The 10,965-nt window shown below is 37.4% G+C and overlaps 1 long non-coding RNA gene across 1 annotated transcript; it reads left to right on the forward strand.

Moving 5' to 3' along the window:
- The first annotated feature begins 2,363 nt into the window (after positions 1-2,363).
- On the forward strand, positions 2,364-8,593 carry LOC127176613 (uncharacterized). Its single transcript, XR_007829126.1, has 3 exons — positions 2,364-2,506; positions 2,768-2,894; positions 8,477-8,593. It is a non-coding gene; the product is annotated as an uncharacterized LOC127176613 (long non-coding RNA).
- The last annotated feature ends 2,372 nt before the right edge of the window (positions 8,594-10,965 follow it).

Consider the following 10,965-nt stretch of genomic DNA (forward strand, 5'->3'; position numbering starts at 1 on the left):
ATCTTCTTCTGTGGAGGCTGTGTCTAGCCACACTATTACGTCATAAAGTGGCACATTCCACAACCATCGTTTTGGCAGATTGGCTTCAACATAAGCTGTTTTTAGACTAACAAGAAAGCTCTAAAGAGTTCTGAAACTTACAGAATATTTTTTACAGTACAATGACCTCTTTTGTGTCAAAAGATCAAGGGAATTTTGATTCTTTAGTCATGAACCCTTTAATGTAGTTGTATGTTTAAATTTATTCCTGTTATGGCAAAGCTTCATTTTTAGCTGCCACTTAACTTGCCAGTGTCACATAATCCTTCAGAAATCATTCTAATGTGCTCATTTAATACTCAAGAAACATTTCTTATCATTACCAGTGTTGAAAACAATTGTGCTGCTTAGTATTTAGATGTTTGTATTTTGTGGAAAAAGTGAACTTGCAAATGGAAGGATGGAAGGATTCACGGATTGTTCATGGACTTGTGGACATATGCTTAAGTTCACTTCAAAATAAAGATTCAAATCTTTGTTTGAAAGACCAGCACTATATAACAAATAATTCAGACTGTCAATTCTGATTGGATTCGTCATTCTCTACTCTCAAAACCAATTCGTATTTTCTTAGTTGTCAGTGGCCATATTGTGAACCTCTTACAGTTAAGAAGGTAAACATTTAACGCCACAACTGCTGTTGATATTGTCAGAGACAGATGTCTTTGTTTGTTCGTAGAGTAAACAGACCTCGTATTAATGGACGAAGGCGCTCTCACAAACCCGTTAAGAGCCCTCATGTCTTGTTGCAAGCCACTTTTCTCGCCCCAGTTTGGGTGCCTGTCATCTCGATAAGGATCTGAGCAGTCCAATCACACAGACTTCAAGAAGTCGTGAGAGAAAAAGCTTCGCCAAAATAGGGCAAATAACAGTCATTTGCATGGATAATAGACTTTTCTGAACCCCCCACCTCCCCCCTCACACACACACACTCTTTTCATTTTATTCAATAAATAACCAAGTGGCTTGTGTTGCTAGGCAACCGCGACACAAGTACCCATTGCGTTGTTTTAACACAATGTCAATGCCAGGCACAGGGCCCACTCTATCTTGTGGGTATTGGAGGCTTGCTAAAGAATTTGCATGCAGCACATCTCACCTGGTATATCGCTCGGTTAAATTTGAGACCTTGAAGATGTCAGTCACTTTCATAATGTAACAAAAACTGTGATCGGCATACGCCGTTTCAAAACAGATCTCTTTAAAGTAGATGAGACGAAATTGGTGTGCGAAATGATTTGTGTACAAAAAAGCCAACAATATGAGACTACAATATAAGGTACCACAGAGACATTTATGTAGCATACAAAAGATGATGTATCAATAATCTGATGTCAAATTGAAGGTGTTGGTATTAATACAAAGCTTTTGATTACCTCTCTGTCTTTTGTGTTTTACTCCACAGTGGCTGGAGAGACTGGCGCTTTCTCAAACCTGCGTCCTTGAAGCGCAAGAATGGCCAGTTCACGCGCCGTTCCGCCTCCTAAAGCGAACCTGACGTCTAATCAACACCTGCAACCTCCACACCCAGCCATGTGTCCAAGTGAGACTTCTAAAGTCGTGCCAAGCTCACACTCGCAGCGAGAGTTGAGGGAAAGGAGGGACTTTAATCAAAGCTCCACAAACATGAAATTATTTTTTTCTCCCCGAGCATTTTATAACCTGGGCAGCGCTGTCCGGCCCTCGTGTCTCTTTGAATTGTAAGATAGCTTTTTTCTCTAGTCGGCCGGAGAGCAATTGTGCCCCTCAACACTAGCTTACAATGTGTATCTGGAGAGCCTTCACCTTATATTAGATTTGCCTTCACATTCTACAAAGATGTGGGAGTACTGCAGTGGCCGTTTCAGCTTTAGACAATAAATGCCCCATGAAATACATACAGATCCTCAGTAATGACTGCCATCCATCTTGGCCCGCATTTCAATGGCTTGTGCATTTACTGGGGCCTTTGTGTCTTCTTATTGTTACCCCGGCTGAATCAGTCAGAACGATTTGAGCACTTGATGCTCGGTCCGTCTGCCTTTAGAATCTGCCTTAGAATACAGAGACTTTCGATCTCATTTTCAATAGCGTACCTCTAATATCTTTGTGCACGCAAGATGCCACGATAACCTCAAAGTCATTATTCATGCGGAAAAAAAGCGTTTGGATTGCAGCGGTACCAATTGCGCTAGTGGTGTGAGAGCACAGCCAAAGGCTGTCTGATTTCATGCCATGCACACTATTCAACAGTGGTTTTATTTCAGATATTACCAAGAATTTTCATTAACAAATTAGCCCTACGTATCAACAGCCTCTTTTCCAGACAGGTCCCTGAGCTCAGCTCTGCTGCACTCCTGCATTCTCATTATACTGCTGGGCCATACTAATTACAATCAATCTGAGGTGACTACGTATGACCTTCGGAGCGGTGAGGAATTCACGACTGTGAGATTTACGGATGTTGCGACCCAAGGCGCGGGTTCAGGTAAAACACCGCCGTCGTATTATAGAGTTTGTACCACTATTATTTAGATTCAGTACAGTGTGAAATACTCTAGCTTTTCCTGCCTTATCTCAGCTTTATGCCAGCTTTATTAAGCATTAGGATGAACATGTGCGCCTGGCAATCCGTTTAGCCCTTGCCGATTAGTTTGCTTAATTTTTTTCTTTTCTTTTACTAAGGTGAGTGCGTGGGAGGCCATTCGGGAAGTGGGTCCCTAATCAGGTTTTCCCTTTATCTTCCCAGTGAACTCTGATATTAGAAGTGTTCAGGCTGGCAGATAGCGTCGGGGAGCATAGTATGGAATTGGTTGGAGATTTGAGACGTGACTGTACTGAGAGATTTCCACATCCTTCAGCATCCTGTATTTATGGTGAGAGAAATTACAGGAATTATTGAGTTGCATTCAAATAAGTTGCATTCAGTTCAGTCGTGGCTCACTTGGAAACGAGGTTGTGTTAAATTTTCCCTTTTAGAAAGATTTTGTGAAAATGATTCATAACGAGTATCATTTAGTGGAGTGACAGTGTTATATGTGATGATAGATTAATCTTTTCATATGTGTAGGGGGAAAGAAACAAAACATATTAACTGAGCGTTGCCAGAGCGGCTGAATGAGTAAGCAAGGTGGTTTGACTTATTTGACTTATTGAATTTTTGTATGCACAAATAGTCATTTTAAAGCGATTATGAAAATGTATGCCTTGAAGGACGCTTTTTGACATAAATATTTCCATCCCCCGCCACAAAGCGAAAGGCAAGAAATTATTCATCGCTTCAAAAAGTAAACAAGGGCTACATCTTGATGTTGCTCATGCTTGAGGAATTTATCCAGTGTTCTGCGGCTTCCTGCATTACGTAAATAACATACTAAAACCAAGGCATTCAATAATGCAGGTGGTAGACCCTTCCTCTCAATTATTCATTTCAATTGTTCCTCTCTGTACGAGGTGTGGGTGAAGCCTTTAAAGATTTATTTTCTCAGAACTCTGGAAAAAATAATATAATTTGTACGTGTTTTGATAGACCCAACATAATAACTTTTTTATTTGTTTACGCGGTATCGCTGGAAATCAAAGGAAATATGTAGATTCGCTACCAGGAAAATTGTTTATTATTTTTGATCCCAAGTCTCACAGGTATGAGGTACAGAGCAGATAAACAGATTCCTTTATTGATATATTCATTGCTTCTGTATTTTTCCCCACCGTAGAGCACGAGGCAGTGGCATTAGTTTTGTTAGACAAGATTTACAGTGAAGTAACTATATTTAGGAGAAACTTGGTCAGATTGCTTTGCTTTAGTGAATGCAGTAATGTATCTGTGGAATTGATGTTGTGCTGTAGGTTATACTGATTAAATAGGCTGTGACGGCATTCAGCCACAGTTTTATTCTCGTTCTTTTGAATTTCATGGTTTTAAGATTCAAAGCATTTCAATCTACCGTGTGTTTCCCAAAGTCAAAGAGCATAGCATCACACATTTAGGCAAAAATTCGCTCTCAGAATGTAATGCCTTCATTTACATTCTAACCATAGTGCGTTTATTTAACAAACAGCACAAAACAATTAACATTCCTGCATATTTACTCAACATATGGTTTAAACAGTCAGTCGTTAATGGAAATAGTCTAAATATAACCTTTTAATAAGAGTCACATGTTCCAGTCAGAGTTTGTTTTGATTTGTCATATGGAGAAAAACAAGTTTTGCTTACTGTTCTGCACAGAATTGTGTTCAAGTGCAATATGGCCCCATCAAAAGAGATTTCAAAGGTCTTCAGAATAAGAATAGTGGAGGCTAAGATGAGAATGGATTACAAAAGGATTCTGAAGGCTTGAGCCTCCATCTGGCCACATAGTCAGGAAAACAGAAATACATAGGACTACTGCTACTTTCCCTAAGAGTGGGCGTCTGGAAACGATCAGTTCAAGGGCATGACATAGAATCAGGCAAGACACAAAGAACGCTACGTAAAAACTGCCTCTGGCTGCTCTAGTGCTTAATAACATCGTGTTCACCTATGATTTATCATTCTACAATTGGAAGTTCACTACAGTGTTGTTTGGATGGGTTGCCATGGAGGAAACTACTACTCTCCAAAAAAATTACTGTTGACTCATGCTGGCCAAAGATCACCGACAGCAGTGTTGGAGCGATGAAATAAGAGGCAGCTTTCTGGTGAATGTTTGCAGGGTTTGAAGAATAGCATGACAGGCATTCAAAACCAATTAAGGTTCACTGAGATTTGCCATCAGTAACATTCATTTTAGTGTGTTCATTAAAGTTTCAGTTGTATAAAAAATTATCTAAAATTAAAAAAATATGCTTTAGTGGTTTAATTGTAGGGGTTATATTGAGGGTTTTGTACAATAAAACCATGATGTTTTAGAACTCAGCACTTACTTTACAATCTAAAAATAGTATATAATTGTTAAGAAGCAGTCACAGAAAGTTGTTTAATACAAAAAATGTTCTAGTGTTTAGTAATAACAATATAGGTCAGTGTGCTGTTCCTGGCTTTGTGTAGCACCTGCTGCTCTGCAAAAGCAATTATCCCATTTTTGACCAAGTTTCTTTAAATCTTTGTTTAGCCAAAAAAAGAACAAATAGATACTGTGAGAACATTTGTAATGTGCAGCATTCCAGTGTATGAACTAATCAGTTCCCCTGTGAATTCTGCTTGTGCAATGTCAGTGATGTTTCTCATTTAAAACAGAAACATATTGACTATATATTCATATGAGTGACGTGAGACATATGTTTCTCCCTCAATTAGTTTTGTGATTTAAATTTCATAGCCTATTAAGGCACAGATTTGTGAGACAAGTACTAGATACAGTGCAATCAAGAAAAACAATCAAATCATTTATATAGAGAAAATCAGCAAAGCAAAATGTGCAGACGTAAACAAGATTATTTCTGATCTACAATATATTTGCGTTAGTTTTTTACATAAAGGCATGTATGAATGTAAGTACCCTGAAAAACAAAAACTTGTAGGATTAACTTTAAAAAACTAAATTTTACTGCTATTGATCTGTATAATCTACTTACTATTGAACGTAATATTCATAAAGAAATAAAGTAAATATTACGTAATTATATATAATTTCACTTATATAACTAAGTAAAATCTTACCTAAGTTAACAAAGAAAGTAAGTAACTTTAGCTTGGCCAGTAAAAGTTTGAGTAATTTTTACTTGGTCAAAGTTTGCTTGGCAATACTTTGATTTTACTTAATATAGCACCTAATTAAACTATGCTTTTAAAGTGTATGTTACTTAGAAACATCCAAGTAAATTATACAAAAGCTATCATGTAGACACCATATCTATATAATCAGTAAAGCGGCGCGCATCCAAACACAGAGACTTCAATACTTGGTACACAATACACAATGACGGTAACATTCTGTGGTTCATTTTTGAGCATTAATGTGTCATTTTAATAGAAATTGAGCTCCAGATGTAACAAAATCTCAAGTTACTAAATCTATCAACAAATACACTTATAAAACTATGTATATACAGCTGGAAAACAGGAAAAAAAACAACCTTATTAATTATTCATGCCCCAGTGCATGATGGGAACCCCAGTATCAGAAAAGTTGAGTAGGTCTTAATTTTATAATGTTTATACACTTTAACTTCTACAAACTTGAATTAAGTACCAATATAAAATTTACTTAGTATTTTTAGGTTATTGCCTGAACTAACTTTTTCATGTAGAAATTGCATTTGATTTTCAGTAGTATTTACTATACCGTCGGATCATTTTTATCACAGAACTACTGCTCTTTGATTTGTTGATCTGTTTTAGCTGGAGTATGAGGAATTTACATTATTACCAACAAAGCACCTTGTGACCACTGTGTGATTGAATGTACAAACTTGCTTTCTGCCTATTTTGTGGAGGACTTTTGCTTCTAGACATGTTCTAATTCTTGTAATTTGTATTTTCATTTCCCTCTTGTGCCTTAAAGATTTATTTGCAGTGAAATATGTAACAACACTTATGGTTTCTATAAGGCTCAACGTAGTTTATTCTGCTCCATCTTTCAAAAATAACATCTTCGCTAAACATACACATTGTGATAGAAGTCACTAAACAGTCCTCAGAAATATGCTGAATTATGTTTATATACTGTACTGTGAGTTTCATAGCAATAAATGAAAGCTGCTCATTTATATGCTGGAAATCTGAAGATTAGGTGCATATTTAGGTCACATTTTTTACTTTAATTGTTAGCGTTAAGCCAATAATAGCGTCATAATTTTCTGATGATTTGGAATAATGGTGTCTATCCTACTTCCTCCTCATTACTCCACCACTACTGGGTGGTGTAAATGTGGTCAGTCATATATTAATGTATTCAGCTGCTTGCAATGAAGTTTGGAAAGAACCGTTTTGCAATTTAGCTGAGCTGAGGAAGTCTTTTTCATTTCTAAAACTTTGATGATGTGTATGGTACATTGAGAGTTTTTCAGCTCCAAAAGATCAAGGAGAATTCAATTTTTCATTACAGGACCCCTTTTATTTCTTGAACAGCTGAACGCATCAAAATGTTTCAGATATTTCACCCTTCCTGCATTTAGTCAGCAACACAGTCCAGCCTTTCTAGTGCTGCTTTTGGTTTCTGACTTGTTGTTGTCCTCTCCCTGTGGTATCATGACCTTTGGTGCTTTCCTTCTTCCTGTTGTGATGCACCCAGCAGAGCATTACACTGAGACTGTTCACAGCTAAAGCACTGTCTGGCTGCGCCCCTTAACCTCCCCTCTCACACGTACTTTGCTCCTCAGATGTCATTGTGCATAAAAGGATCCAGGCCTGCTTCATGAGTTGCATTGGAAGCTCCAGTTATAGGCTGTCAGACTCCACCCCTCCATCAGTTGCAGCAGTCGTCCCACATGAGGGCAGTGAGGGAAAGCGTCATTAATAGGGTAGAAAAAGACAGGATCAATAGGCCTCCTCAAAGGAATTCATTTTGAGACTGGATAGAGTCCATCTGTAGATTTTTTTTTTGTGCCACAAATTAGCTGAATAAAGTGCCTGTATCTTGTATGAGGGACTGTTGCCTCGACCGCCTGCTAGCTGAGCAGCATGAGATAGGCCTGCTGAATGGCATTATCAAATGGAAAATTATTGCTTGGAATAATCAGCTGCCGCTTTGATGACTGTGCATGAATTAAGGCAGACTGTTTTGAGCAAAGCGAAGTCCTCGTGGCATATCATAGTCGGTGGCACCGTGGAGATTCACCCAGCGGAGCCTTTGCTATGATTGATTGCTTTCAGACCACTTCACACTTTACCCTCTGACCCTTGAATGGTATTCTATTATTTTTCTTATTTCTCCTCTTGCCCTTTGTAGTGAACTCCAGGGATCTGCTCACATTGTTGCTCTGAGTCTGGTGCCTCAGCATGTAATGAGTTTGATGTCTAAGAAAAGATATTCAAGTCGAGCACAATCGTTCTTGTAGCGATGAGACAATGTTTGCTCTCGACGATTTACATCCGTCTGTCTTTGCCCAGAGACACAAGCATCCTCCTACTTAGATAACAGATTCCTTTATCAACTGAACCCAATTAAAAAACTGAAATAACGAGGAATTCATTTGATATCGCTGATCCTTATCGTCGCCATGTGCGCACAAGCGATTAAAGATGAATGGCATCTCTATCGTCATCTTTCTCTTTCTAAATCTACATTTTTTAGTTGATAGGCAGGAAACCATATGTAGGTGTGTATGAAAGTCACATTGTGATTTCTTTCAAAACTGTTATACAAGCGATTGTTCGTATGAACTGTTAATCCAGAATGACAGAAAAGTACAAGAGTATATTTGTTTTCCCTTTAGGGTCAGTAAATAATTAGAAATTAAATCCTGGGACTTAAAGGGATAAATCCCCCAAAAAAATAAAAATATCATCATTTACTCTTTCTTTCTTCTACAGAAGATATGAAGATATGTTGAAGAATGGTAGTAAATTACCATAATGCTGGTAATATGGTAAGAATGCTGGTGTTCCACAGAAGAAAGGTGGGTGAAGAGGGTAAAGAGAGTAAAAAATGTCAGACATTTTTGGATGAATTATACCTTAAAGGTAGCCCATTATTTACTCACCCTCCAGGAATCCTAGGTGTATATGACTCCTTCTTTCAGATGAATCCAATCGGAGTTATATTAAAAATTACCCTGGCACTTCCAAGCTTATGAATGGCATAGACAGGCGTTTCTCTTTATCAGTCCAAAAAAAGTGCAATAAAGTGCATCCATCCATTATAAAAGTGCCTCAAGTGGCTCCGGGGGGTAAATAATATAAATAAATAATAACATTTTCTAAGAAAAATATCCATATTTAAAACATACAAATCACTTTAATCTACTGTAGCTTGCGCCGACTGGTCGTACATGGAAGCAGCTCCAGGTGGATGACGTAAGATGGCGGCATTGCTAAACACAGCACTGGTTTCGAATTAGAAGTTTAAAACACGGATTTGTAAAGAAAAATGTTGGTGGATTTCCTTTCGTTTTCCTTTGCTAAAGTAAGGAAACTTTGCTTCCCTTGCTCCTTTAAACAAATGTTGGTTTGTGTCAGACTCTTCAGCGCATGCTTAACACCAATGTCCTACACTGTAAAAAATAAAAAAACACAATTTGTTGAGTCAGCTTAAAATAATCTGTTACCCTGCTGCCTTAAAATTTTAAGTTCAGTCAACTAAAATAAGTTTATTCAACTTGAAATGTTAAGTTGTACTAAGTAACAACTTAGATATTTGTATTTGCTAAACTTAACAGATGGGTAAGTAACCTAGCTGCCTTAAAATTTTAAGTTGACTCAACTCAAATATCTAAGTTGTCACTTAGTATAATTTAACATTTCAAGCTGAATAAACTTTTTTTGAGTTGACTGAACTTAAAATTTTAAGGCAGCCAGGTTACAAATTATTTTAAGTTGACTCAACAAATTGTTTTTTACAGTGTATGTCATCCGCCCGGAGCTGCTTCCGTGTACGACCAGTCGGCGCAAGCTAGATTAAAGTGATTCTTACATTTTAAATATGGATATTTTTCTTACAAAAATGCGTCGATTTGCTACAGGAGGCCTTTATTCATCCCCCAGAGCCGTGTAAAACATTTTTATCATTTTTTAATATGGATGGATGCACTTTATTGGACTTGTTTTGGATTGATGAAGATAAACACCCATCTATGTTCTTCTAAAGCTTGGAATTGCCAGGATAAATTTTAGTATAATGTCAATTGGATTTGTCTGAAAGAAGGAAGGCATATACACCTTGAATGCCTGGAGGGTGAGTAAATAATGGGGTAATTTGTATTTTTGTGTGAACTAACCCTTTAAATTAGAATTAGTTCACTCTATAATTAAAATTTCCTGACAATTTATTCACCCCATGTCATCAAAGATATTCATGTCTTTCTGTCTTAAGTCAAAAAGAAATGAAAGTTTTGAGGAAAACATTTCAGGATTTTTCTCCATATAGTGGACTTCAATTGGGATCAGCAGGTTGAAAGGGCTCTACGTGATCCCAGCTAAGGTACACTACCTCTTTGAACCGGAGTACACAAAGGAAGAACTAACCACTAGTGCAAAATTAGCATTTGTGGTTAAAAAGCATACACATTTTTATTATGACAGATCATTTTGTTAGGTAAGACCCTTATTACTTGGCTGGGATCGTGTAGAGCCCTTTGAAGCTGCATAGAAACTGCAATTTGGACCTTTAGCCCACTGGTCCCCATTGAAGTCCACTATATGGAGAAAAGTCCTGGAATGTTTTTCTCAAAAACATTCATTTCTTTTCGACTGAAGAAAGAAAGACATGAACATCTTGGGTGACATGAGGTGAGTAAATTACCAGGGAATTTTAATTTAGGAGTGAACTAATTCTCTCTAAGGTGAAGACTGAGACTTTTGTTATAATCTAAAGTGAAGCAATCAGCAGTGGTGAGTGTCCCCCATGCTGGTTCAAAAACAAGGTCAGTAAGAAGTTGTTTACGGGGCGTTACTTGTAAAAGCAAAAACAAACAGCTGTTGTGACGTAATTTATTTTATTCATGTGTTTTCTTAGATTTTAGATTTCAGCTTGAAACTTCAAAGCAATCTAATGTGTTTTTCAGGGTTATTTTTTACTGCTGAGTTACATTTTTAAATCGCCAAACACCAAGTAAATTAGCGAAGAGCTTCAAAAAATTTCCGAACCTCATCTACGGCTGACCATCGGCGAAATAGCAAATGAATTTCTGTGAATGAAAAAAATAGAAACATGTGAAAGTATAAATCTCATGAGATGTTAGGAAAGCAGATGTATTAAAAAAGGAAAATGAGCTCTGCTTTTTCTACTTGTGAAGTAAAAAGAAGGATTCCAAGTACTGAAGTCAGAGCCAAGGTCGGCGGCTATGTCGGAACTCCAACTGTGA

The sequence above is a fragment of the Labeo rohita genome, chromosome 14 (genome assembly GCF_022985175.1).
Source record: "Labeo rohita strain BAU-BD-2019 chromosome 14, IGBB_LRoh.1.0, whole genome shotgun sequence".
Classification (NCBI taxonomy): Eukaryota; Metazoa; Chordata; class Actinopteri; order Cypriniformes; family Cyprinidae; genus Labeo; species Labeo rohita.